This window comes from Phalacrocorax aristotelis, chromosome 2, assembly GCF_949628215.1.
Source record: "Phalacrocorax aristotelis chromosome 2, bGulAri2.1, whole genome shotgun sequence".
Taxonomy (NCBI): Eukaryota; Metazoa; Chordata; class Aves; order Suliformes; family Phalacrocoracidae; genus Phalacrocorax; species Phalacrocorax aristotelis.
In genome coordinates, this window is record NC_134277.1 from 156,863,130 (window position 1) to 156,875,140 (window position 12,011).

General features: G+C 41.4%; 1 long non-coding RNA gene across 1 annotated transcript in view; it reads left to right on the forward strand.

Annotated features, from left to right (window-relative positions):
• Positions 1–12,011, forward strand: part of LOC142053984 (uncharacterized) — a 40,714-nt gene that overhangs the window by 4,593 nt on the left and 24,110 nt on the right. The window contains exon 2 of the long non-coding RNA XR_012659410.1: positions 11,280–11,442. This is a non-coding gene — a long non-coding RNA (uncharacterized LOC142053984). The remainder of the gene's footprint in view (positions 1–11,279; positions 11,443–12,011) is intronic.

The window sequence follows — 12,011 nt, forward strand, 5'->3', positions numbered from 1 at the left end:
GCTTCTACTTATAAGTGCGGTCACAGCAGCTCTGGATTTCAGGGAGACCCCTGCTGATCAGGCACTGTGGAGCACAGCTAAGTACTCTGGCAAATTCCTCATTACAAGCCAAACCAAGATTTTAGGAAAGAAACCTCAGTGAGGAGAAGGAAACTTCACAATGTTCTTTAAGATTTTTCCAACCCTCTTGTTTTAGAAATCTCCCAAACCTTTCCCGGAGGAGACTCTGACTTCTAGGTAGAGATTTTTTTCTCTCAGAAAAGACTTGTTCTTCACAGTTATCCTTCATTTAGCCTGTGGACACTGAAAACCACTGCCCCACTCTAAAGATGGAGGAATCACTCTGAAGTTGCACAAGTGTGTCACAGAGCTGGGTAAAAAACTTGATGCTGAGTGCCTTGGGCTAAACATCCCACCACATCACATTCAGCAGCCACTGCAGTTCCCTTGCTCTATCTGTGCACTTACTTCACACTGAGACACGTGAGTTCAAGATGCATCTAGGAAAAAAAATAGCCCTTCTTTGTGCACCAGATTAGAGGCTTTTTTCTCATCGGCAAAGAGAAGTTGTTTCTTCCACTTTACTAACAATAGACCTGCTGGGCTTTAGACCGCAGTTAATCCGCTTTGACTGCTGCAGCTTTGTGGGATCACACAGGGGCACGATGCCCTCCCGTATAGTGATTTTAACTCGGCAAGGCCAAGATTAAATGCTTAGACAATGCAGACTTAGAAAGTTTTATTGGTCTTTCATTTTCAGTTTGAGGAAGGAACTAAACTGGCACCGAAGACAGTAGCATGTTTTGTCAGTTAAAGGCACCAGGGGAGGGTTTACTTTTTCAGAATCCATTAGAAATGTCATGAAAATAGGACCACAAGAAATGAAGGGTCTTCAGAAAATATTCATCAAAATAATCAATGTGGTACAACTGAATTGAATGGAAGAACAAAGCAAAGCCACCTGAGTTCAGGTGCATGACTGCCCATCAGGCTGCATGAGGACTATCATTCAGTCTCCTGGGTTAGTGGAGAGAAACTCTTCCCATATTCAAGCATGCAATGAAGAGAGGATGCACAAACTCTCCTCTCAAGGTTCCTCTCTCTGTCCACTGGAGAGGCAGTCTGTAAGGCCTGCTTAGATTATCACTCTGGTTTAGCTTAAGTTTATTTTATTTATTGCTTTATAACATAATTAAGGTCCATCTGATATTTTCTTCCTTCTCCTCTGTATCAGGGACAAAATCTGTTTTGCTCTGCCAACAGGATATGCAGAATTTTCAATGAATCCATTACCGCAATATTATTTTTTCAGTCAAGAAATCTGTTGCCTGACAGTGACTAGTCCTGTTTCACAGTTTTCCACCAATTCCATAAATTGCATCAAAGTTTCATCATTTCCTAATCCAGGTTTTCTCAAAAACATTACTCATCATTGAAGAATGTTCTGGTCATTAAGAAGGTTAAGAGATAATATTTTCTTACATTTTTGTGGCTGTTTTTTCTTTTGGAGAGAAAATATTACTGGAGAGGAAACTTCCCTTCTGATTTCAGTTGCTCTGTTTTCCTGTCTTTCTCCACTTTTTGCTTCTACAATTTTTCCAATTCAAAATTTAAAACAAGCTGTTTTACAAAAAACATTGAAGCTGCAAAAATATTTTACTAAGAAATGTCATTGTAAAGCCTGAAGGATAAACCCTCCTTTGTTCTACCTACACTCAGTGTCAAACAACAAGGCAGGAGGGTGGTGGAAGGTTGTGAGTAATGCTCTGAGGTCCTTCCATGGGTTTTGAAAGAAGAACATGCTACCATCTGAGCCACTGCTGACCCCAGAAAGAAGGAGAAGTTACAGGAGGAAATGATCCATGGCTGCCTGCAGCAGCTGGACAGCAGGGAGGAGCACTCTTATACAGCTTATTTATCTGAGAATGCTGTGGAGCTTGCCTGCTGTTAGTTTTCTTTCTTTTCCAGCTTACGCGGCTAGACTTTTCCTCAGTAATTCTCTCACCCTTTTTTTAAAAGTAATCTGATTTATTACCAGAGGATCCATAACAGCAGAAAAATCTCCCCTCAAGCTTTCCCTCCTTCCCTTCATGCCAAGTTCTTAGCCTTGCTCCTTTTTCTCTTGCTTCTTTCCCTGGCTCTTCTCCCATGCCTTGCAGCCAGCACCTTTGAAGAAAAATTTAGCCTCCTCCACCTCGCTGGTTCCCCTGGCTGTTCCTCCTGCTATAAAAAGTTGCCCGTGCTCTGAGATCTGCTCTCCTTCAGTGAACTCTCGTTGTCCTCATGTACCCTCATTACCCTGGGCCTCTATTCAGTCATCTCCTTCCAGTTGCAACCTTTTCTCCATGTGAGGAACATGGGCTCAGCTGGTCTAAGCAGATGTTACCAAGCCTGGATGCAAGTCAGGGTGTGATAGAGTGTGGACATTGTCTGTGCAGGTCTCTTCTTATGAACCTCAAGGAGCTTGTCCAGCTCTAGGGCTGCTGTAATTCTCCCATCAGAATTGTTGTTGTTCAGTGTGTGACCCTAAGACTCAAAAATGCTGTTGGCTAAGCTCACCACTGCCTCCTGGGACTCCTGCAAACCCTTTCCTGCTCTATCAGAAACGTCTCTTTCAATCTTCCACCCCACGTCTCTACCTCGTGTTGGGCCCTGCTCACCCCTTCATCGCCATCCTGGTTTCCCATATGTGTTCTTACCTCTGCTATTGTCTCCAGCTCTTCCTAAAGCCCACTTTCACCCCTTGCGACAGGGTTTTTTTATGTGTTCCCCATGCTACACACACCCCAGCCATGCATGGTAGGGCTTCTGTCCCCTCTCCCACTTGTCTCCTGCTCCCACTTCTATATATCCTTTCAGTTTCTACCCCATATTCTCATTACAGCTTCTGGGGCTAATTTCAGATCACCTCCAGCCAGACTTTGCCTCACACGGCACAGTTATAGCAACCCTCTACTTCTCCCTGTATGACTGTGGATATCCTTCCTCTTCGTCTCTAGGACCTTCTCGCTCTAATCCCAACCTGCCATCCCTTTCCTACACACTGATACAACTTCCTCACACCCTCCTTGTAAAATGTTTTCTCTAGGAGTCCAGGACACAGGCACTGTTCCTGGGCAATTTGTAACATGGTTAACACTAACTTGGCCAAGCAGATTCAGAAAGGGGACGAAGACACCATCAGGAAAGCCGGGACCTTGGTTTTTCTCTGAATCAGGCTTCTCCAGGATTCTGATTTGTACCCACTTTGGCAAGGTTGTTCCTACTGATGCTAAAGAATCTCTTGACATTCTGGAATGGAAAGTTACTGTGCTAAAGTCAGACAAAACCCTGTGAGTTATCTATTTTTTATGCAGTGTCCTAGGCATCTGAGTGGGAAGCAAAAGAGCAGTTGGCACGTCAATGGCTGTTTAGGTGGAAAATATTAGTTCCCTCTTCAATCCCTAAAGAGCAAACACATAAAAAGTCCCACCTTAGTCCTCAAGCACATTTGACAGCACTGGCATCAGCTTTGTGACTGCATGATCAGAAGGTGCCTTCCCACCTTAGTCCCTGTGAATAATACCATTGCTAAAACATTATGGTACCAGAAATCTCAGCAGCAGAGCTCAGCAGTTGCCTTCATATTCATTCAGAAACAAAGGAATAAGAGGAGGTATTGCTTCCCTGTTGCACAATGGCTTCTTTTATGCTTTCCAAAGAGAAGACTATTTGCATGCATCCCTTGGGTCCTTAGCCTGGGCCTCCATGGAGCCACCATATCAATAGGTGTGTTGTCTTCACATTTTCAACTGAAATTTTTTTAAAAAAACTTGGTTCCTAGAGCTCAAACTCTACAACATGCTTCAAACTTTATTTATGATAGGAGTTATTTACCTGAATATTTCTCTTGGAAAGGATAAAATTAATCTGGAAAGGACCTCAAATATTAGAACAGTCTTCCTGTCTTAGGGCAAGATCACCTTTACCCAGGTTGTAAGGATGAAATTTTTCACTCAAGCTGAGGTATGTGCAACAAAAATGTCTACATCTAGGCTGATCCCTCCTTGGGCTCAGGAACTCTAATCTGTCTGGCAAATAAAGTTGAGAGAACAACTGGTACACTGAAAACCCCATGTCTACTTTAGGATGCAACAGATCACTGTCAGGACCCACCGATTGTACATACTAAATTTCCACAGATCAGACTGGGAACCAAAAAAGGAAGATCAGGTGCTTCCATTTTGCGAGGAGGCAGCACACACATTGCCTGGGAAACCCACCCTGTAGCGTTTAAAGCTGGGGGAAGAAAACCTCACTCAAGCTGATTGGGTGTATGTGAACTACCTATCTGGTTCCAGTGCAGCTGGTGAAGCCTTGGCTGGTTTAGATGTTTAGAGTGTTTTAGGATGATGACAGAATTTAGGATGCAGTTTGTCCAGCTAGATGCAGGCACCTATGTGATGATGACATAGGTCACACCAGAACCCCAACTGAGCAACCAGTTCTCAGGGTGGACTGCTCCAATGTCAAAGCCAGCACTGTTTCCAAAATTTTGTTTCTAAGGGTCCTCACATTCACCTTATGCAATTCATGGCACCACTTCATTCCTTTTTTCTATTTCTTTTGGTTTCCACCCCACGACCCTCAGCTTCCAGTTTTCCTCTTCCAGTGAAAGCCTGTCAGTACATTCCCAAGCCACTACAGACTCAGGAAACTGAACATATCTTCCCCCCCTGCAGCAGTCTTTGTCATAATTGAAAACTGTATAATCAAAATTATAAATTAGTAGAATTTGTGCTATTTAAAAAGTTGGTCACTTAAATGTATGTCTTCATCTAATATAAAACTGATAGAACTGAAAGCACATTCATTTTTTTTTAATCCTGTGAATATTTCAATTCTAATATGAAAAAAATAATAAATAGGAAAAATCCTTTGAAAACTACAGGAAGTTATTTCCAACTTCAATTTTGTGCAGTTTGTGCAGAATCACATGTTACTCTGGCAAAAAATGTTTCAAAGAACCCTATATTTCTGTACTAAGGGCATTTTATAAGAAAATTATGAACACCCTGAAAGTCTGTACAATGACATTTCTAGCAAAAGAGCCAGCACCATGAAGTTGTTGTTAGAATCAGCTTCTGTTCCTTCTAACTTCTTCCTGACTGAGCTGTTCTTGAGCCCTGCACCTTAGACTAAGCTATAACTCTTTCCTTAACTTCTGTGACTTTGTGCCCCCAACAGAAATTACAAAGTAAAGAAGAATTATTTTCTGCATGGGGTTTTGCCAACTTCTCCAAACAGATGTTGCTTAGCCCAGGAAAATTTAAACTAATGAAAATAATGTTTTTAGACCTATGCATATATTACTTTTTTAAACCTATAGATTTACTTCTTTAGGCATGTGTATAGACATACATAGACATTTTTATTCATACACAAATAACGCATTGTCTCCTAGAGTACAATATACTATGCATATAAAACACACCTTTAAAAACCTATCGCATTCCTTCCTTTGTTATTGAGTATAATTTGCTTCAATCATTCTGAAACCTTTTGCATGTAGTTTACTGGTAATCAATTGATTCCCCCTTGTCTATGTTTTTGTTCTTCTCAGCATTTAGCTATGAATTTAGCCATGAGTCAGTTTTATCTTGATCCTGTTTAATTTCCAATCATTTTCCCTAAACTTGCTATTTATCAGGTCAACACCACACTGGTTGAATTTATGTTCTCTGGGAAGCTATTCACCCGGATATATATTTTTTTGTTGGCATGAAAACCACCCCTGGAAATGCTGGCATTGGCAAACTGCTGTATTCAAGCATGTTCCTACCATCTCTGCATTTGAGGCCATATTTACCCTGAGGTACTGACCCTCAAGGATGCCTACTATGTGTGCCTTCTCCACAAACACTACCAAGAGAAACTCACATATAAAATTATCTATTTCCTATTGTTAATAAATATTTGCTTCCACTTTGTGAGGAGGCAGCACACACATTGCCTGGGAAAACCAATTAAAGTTCTGTGAACAGACGGTTTCCAGAATCAGGCACATATGCTCTAGACTGATACTTGGAATGTTAAATAGAAACACTTGGTAAATAAATATGCCTGCATCTCTTTTATCTGAGCAATCCAGTCGGATTATGTGGTAAAACTGCAACAAGATTGCTTGCAAAAGAGAATTGATCAGAATGCTGCTTTGCTTTTTTGCAGTATTATAACCATTCTTCTTTCATTTTTCTAGCCTTTTACTTTGAGGCTTGCTGGGCATTATTTTTTTAACGGAACTACTGGATTAGGTCTATATTTAGGAAAGCATTTAAGCACATGCTTAATTTAAAAAAATATACAAGTACTCTCCTTGAAATCAGTGGGCCTGCTTCTATAATTAAAGTTAAGCATCTGCTTATATATTTCTTGGCCTGGGTCTGCAATCCATAACATAGATGGACTAAGAGTGGTAGTGAGTTTTAAGATGTCATAATGGCAAAAAAGCCTCCATTATATCATTAATTTATCTAGATATTTATATGCCATCCATCTCTATAAAAATTGCAGTATCTATTTTAAAATAGCCATGAGTGAGGTTATATTTTTCCCCTACATCTAGTCTAATTACTGGCCTTCCAGAGCAGTTAGCTGAGCCACCCTGAACAACTGCATGAACATACTGCATCCGCTGAAACATAGCTGAGCCCACTGCTACTGGCTGCTTAAAACAACCTCACTGGCTTTACACTGAAGGGAGACAAGTGTTTGTCAAAGGAACGTTTGCTGCTCAGCTAAGGACAGCTTCCAGCTGAGGGACAACAACAAAGTGTTGGGGACAAGACCTTCTTAAACCACTCCAGCCACAAAAGGCTGTCTCAGTCAGTCCTGCATGCAACATCCCTCCAAAGCAATGAACACGTTTCCTGAAAAGTTCCCCCTGTTCCCACCTCCCAAGTCTGTTGTCTATAAATCATTCCACAGATAGCTAGTTATCTGGCCTCACATCCATAACACAACAAATATTTTCCCTCCAGCATCAAGTTGTTCAGGCTCCATGGGGGATAATTCCTGAAGTAAAGCAGCGATTTTCGAGACAGAAGTTGCTTTCCATTCCACAAAGGAGAAGGGTTTGTTAATCATGCAACTATTTAAAAGTTGCTCCCAAGATGTGCACCTGAGCTCAGAGCCTATAATTTATAATCTACCCACCCACACACATACACTGCAATCAGATCGCTGTTCCCACAGAAAATAAACGTGCTGAAACACAAGACAGAGCACTGTTCCAAGCAGTGATAAAACATTTAAAGGAAAGATACAAGATAGTTTCATAAAGTCACTGGGTAGCACAGGGCAGGGGCAAAGGTATCCTTCACCTGCTGCAGAGGGTTAAAGTGCAAATGTACAGTTGTAAAGGAAAGAGAGTTTCCTTTGATCTCATGTCACCTTCTTTACAAATCAGGCCTTGATATCATGGAAGTACAGTTCCCGATGGCAAAAGAATCACAGAATCACAGGTTGGAAGGGACCTCGGGGATCATCTAGACCAACTTTTCTAGGAAGAGCACAGTCTAGACAAGATGGCCCAGCTCCCTGTCCAGACGACTCTTGAAGGTATCCAACGTGGCCGAGTCAACCACTTCCCTGGGGAGATTATTCCAATGGTGACCGTCCTCACTGTGAAAAATTTTCGTCTTGTGTCCAATCGGAATCTCCCCAAGAGCAACTTAAACCAGTGGTTTAAATAAAAATCTCTTAATGAAAGGGCTGAGGGTTACTCAAAATACCCTGAAAAATGAACTCCTCAACATGTCATTTTCCCATCAGATACTACCTCTAAAATCAAGCAGATCTATGGGGGTGGGGAGGGGGACATGACACACAGGGCAGACACCAACAACAAACAAACCAATAAACAAAGATTTTGATGGGACTTTCTAACAGGAAACTCAAAATAAAATATAGCTTTTGGAATTAATCTTAATGCCCACACATTCAGTGGAATGACTAGAGCTTCATGGCAGCCATAGATCTTGGTCATTTATAATCATGTTCTTCCACATAAGCTTGTTTGGCATTGAACTACACCTCCCAGGAGGCACTAGTTCCTTCCCTTGGAAGAGTGTAGTACATCATTTAACAGCCAGTTATATAATGTACAGCTAGTTTAACTTTTTATCTCTCTTTAGGACGAAGACATGTGCTGATGTACCAGCATTTTTCAAAAGGCAGTTATTCCATTTTTTTCAACTAATTTCAAACAAGACACTGCCATCTTCCTGCTGGCATTCTGGTGTGTGTCCTCACCAAAATAACCATGAACTTGAGTGTCCTGTAGTAGGGGAGGTAGATATAAAGGTTCCTGGCACTGGAGTACCCAAGCACATCATAAATATTAATGGAGTTATCCTTCCAACACTGCTACGAGATTTTATTACCCCCATTTTGCAAACAGAGAATTGCATTTCAAAGTCACTTGCCCAAGGCAACACCAGAATTTTGTACTGGTGCCAGGACTTAGCCCACATTTCTTGAGTCCTCATCATAAGTGTCTTTTCTACCCTCTTATGCAAGACACAAAAGCAATATTTGTGCCCCAGTATTTTCTGTTGGTCTGATTCTAAGCTATTTTCTCATACATGTGATCATAAAAGATGCCAAGGTGAGCTCTTATTTTGGGATAAGAGTGCTTCCATACAAGGGGACCAGGATTTAATATGCAGTCTTGCGCTCTCCTTGGTTGTCAGCAAGCACAGCCCCTGCAGAAAAAAGGAGTGCTCTGTGTTGCACAACCTACAGTGATTGCTCTGGATGATTAAGAAATGGTATTAATACATTCCATGGATGAACTATCCAATCTTCCTTAGCCTGAGGGATAGAAACTAAAATCCTAGGCCTTACTAGAGAATTCAAGACAGTTGAAGAGCATCCCTGGAGAAAAAAATAATAGCACTGGCTTGCACTTGTTTGGTCTTTCAAGTGCACTGACCAAATATGCAAAAGCATACCAAATGCCTTTTCAGCAGGAAAAATAAGCAAATCTCACCCAAAGAGCCTCGCGTACATCATGTTTTCAGTTTGCTTAGGTTCACATCTCCCAGGTTTTGCTCTGAATGTATTGCACTCAAAGATGCATGTCAGAACCTACACAGAACTGTTGTATTTTACTTAGTTCAAGACCCAATATTCTAATTTTCTTACTATACCATAACTCTAGCTAAATTTGCTCAAAATTTACTCCAGAATTCAGGCAAGAGTTTTAACTGACCCACAACAAGGCTGAGAGTTGTCATTCTAGGCACAATCAGAAGTGTGAGCTAGAAGAACCTACAGATCTCCAAGGTGACATGGCAGTCCTCACATTGCTGAGGGGCTGTTAGGCATCTAATGCACAAAATATTAAAATATTTGTGTCAACATTTTAAAATACGCATTTAAGACCCCTTAAGCTGAATATGCACATCTTAATGATAGGCTGGTGTTTTAGCAAATATTGCAGTAAGTTGATACTGAGATTTAAAGCAAGATTCCATGGTTCTCACTTTTGCAGGGTAGGGCATGATTCAAATCACATGTGTTTGAAAGCAAAAACAGCCTGGAAAAATTTGCAGTGACAACTAGCCTTCATCTTCTAGGTACTCACCAGAGTGTCATCCCTGCAGTCCTCATCACTAGACATCTTAAAAAAAATCTTGCATGGTCTTGTGACTTCAAACCCATAACTTTTCCCGTCTCATCTAGACATTAAGAGAACAAAAAGGAGAAGTATTTCCTAAATTCCAACTTTACTAACAGCTCTAGCATAATGAGGTAGAACTTTCTTTTTCATTAATATGAAGCTATGAAAAGGCTTTTTTCAGCTAGGACATCCAGATATCCTGACACAAGTATCTTGATGCTTCTTGGCTGATCTTCAAATCAGATTTCTGTGCTGAGTTTCAGTGTGGCCCATTACAGTGACGGAAACCATCTGTCAAGCTAGGGTGTAGAATGAGTAATCTTCAGTATTTGAGGATGCTTTTGCCCTTGAACACTATTTGGTTTCAGGTCCTCTCTCCAGTGGTTAAAATCACCCTTAGAGAAAAATGACCACAGTTAGAATAAAACTTTGCACACACTTTGAACTCCTATAGAAACTGGGAAGTGTTCCTTTACAACAACACTAGACAGAGTCTGTAGGGCACAACCTACTCCATAATGCTTAGGTCATGTGGGGATATTTCATTGTATACCTATTAATTAAGGTGTCATGAATTAATTAGGCACAATGCCACTAAAAAGCTATGATAAGCAGTGCATCTTATACGCTAATAGTATGGGCGTCTCTTACATAAGTGAATCATCCCTATTTCCCAAATCAGCAATTACACTGTGCCCTGTGGGTAAATGCCTTTCATAGAAATTATTCCCAGAACTTCTTCAGAGAACATCTGAGACAGCACTGGAACATCCCTAATTTATCCTTCCACACCTATGTTGGAACCGTTTTGGCCAATAATTCTTGGACTCATGTCACCACCCCAGGTGTGAGATCCTACTCTTACCTTTGAATTGTCTTTGGGATCATGGCTCTGCCACAACTCCCTCCCTGCAGTCTGAAACCACTGCTCTTGCTGGTGGCTTTGTACCTACGCCCAAGTGTTCTCAGAGCAACCTCCCTGTTTTCAGAAAGACTGCCCAGGAAGGGGCACAACTTAAGATGAGCTTGAGTACCCATCCCTTTCAAAGCTAAGTTTTCTGAGAAGATGAAATAGCAAGCTGCGATGATAAAAAAAAAAAACCGAGCTTCTAAGAAAGGTACATAGTAAAGAAAACCACATCCAAGTGAAAGAAAAATGCCTAAAATGTAACAAGGTTAAATAGAAAAGCCCCTTACTAAGTTAGACAGGATAAACCGTCAAGTCCTGTCAGATATTTCAAGGAGTAAAAATGGCACCTGTAATCACATCAGCCAGGCAGGACAACACATCCTGCTCCGGGCTGCAGGTACCAGCCGGCTCGCAGGTGTTCAGCACCTCTAAAAATGAAGGCAGTCACTGGGGCAGACAGATGAGGCTGCCTCAGCCCTGGAAGTTTCACCCTGTTTTTTTTCCCTGAGGGATTAATGAAATGACAGTAAGGTAAAAGATTGCCATGTTTCATCTGCTGTCCTGTTATTCTATACTGTCCAAAGTCCAGGTGAGGTGACTTACTCCTCTCTCAGGGAGAGGCAGGTTTCTTTGTGTTACCTGATGTTATATATCATCAGCATCTCCAGAGGTTTGGAATAAACTCAACTCTCCTTTCATTGCAAGGCACCTGTGGACATCTACAACGTGGGACATGAGGCATTTTGGCAAGCCCAGACAGAAAAAACTAGGCACCTCTGTACTATGAGGTGCCACAGCAGTTAAAATTCTGTGTGTCACTCTGAGGGTTGTGGACACTTAAAATCTGCCTCAACTGGAACTTCAGCAAGTAAGTAACTTTTCAGCTCCCATCCGGAATCATTTGCTTTAGATTGCGCAGGAGAGCTGCAAAAATGAACTCTAAGCCTCTGACACCACGGTTAAAACCCCTGCCTCTAAACCATCCTTTCCTCATTTATAGCTAACTTAATCTCACTAGCTGGACTGTGCTCAGCTACGATTGACAGTGGTGTAAATTACTGCAATAAGGCCGCTCAAGATGCTGCACCCAGTAAATTCTTACTCTGCTCACTAATACATCAAAGCAGAGAGACAGAAGATACAAAGAACATTATTAGCATTGACCTAACTAACTGCTTTGCCTAACAGGCATCTGCAGCAAAGAAATGTGGAGTAAGATCTTAAAGAGCTGCATACATTGCATTCTTCTAAAGCCAAATCCAGTGTGGTCTGCAGGCTTCTCTACTGATTTTAATGAGATTTGTATCAGACCTCCATACCGAATGGTTCAGAGCTGCTGGGCAGGGTGAGCTGTCAAGGAAAGGATGTACTTACAATTGCATTTTGACGAAAAAGGGAAAACAGGCTTTCCAAAGTACAGAATGTTTTGCTGTTACC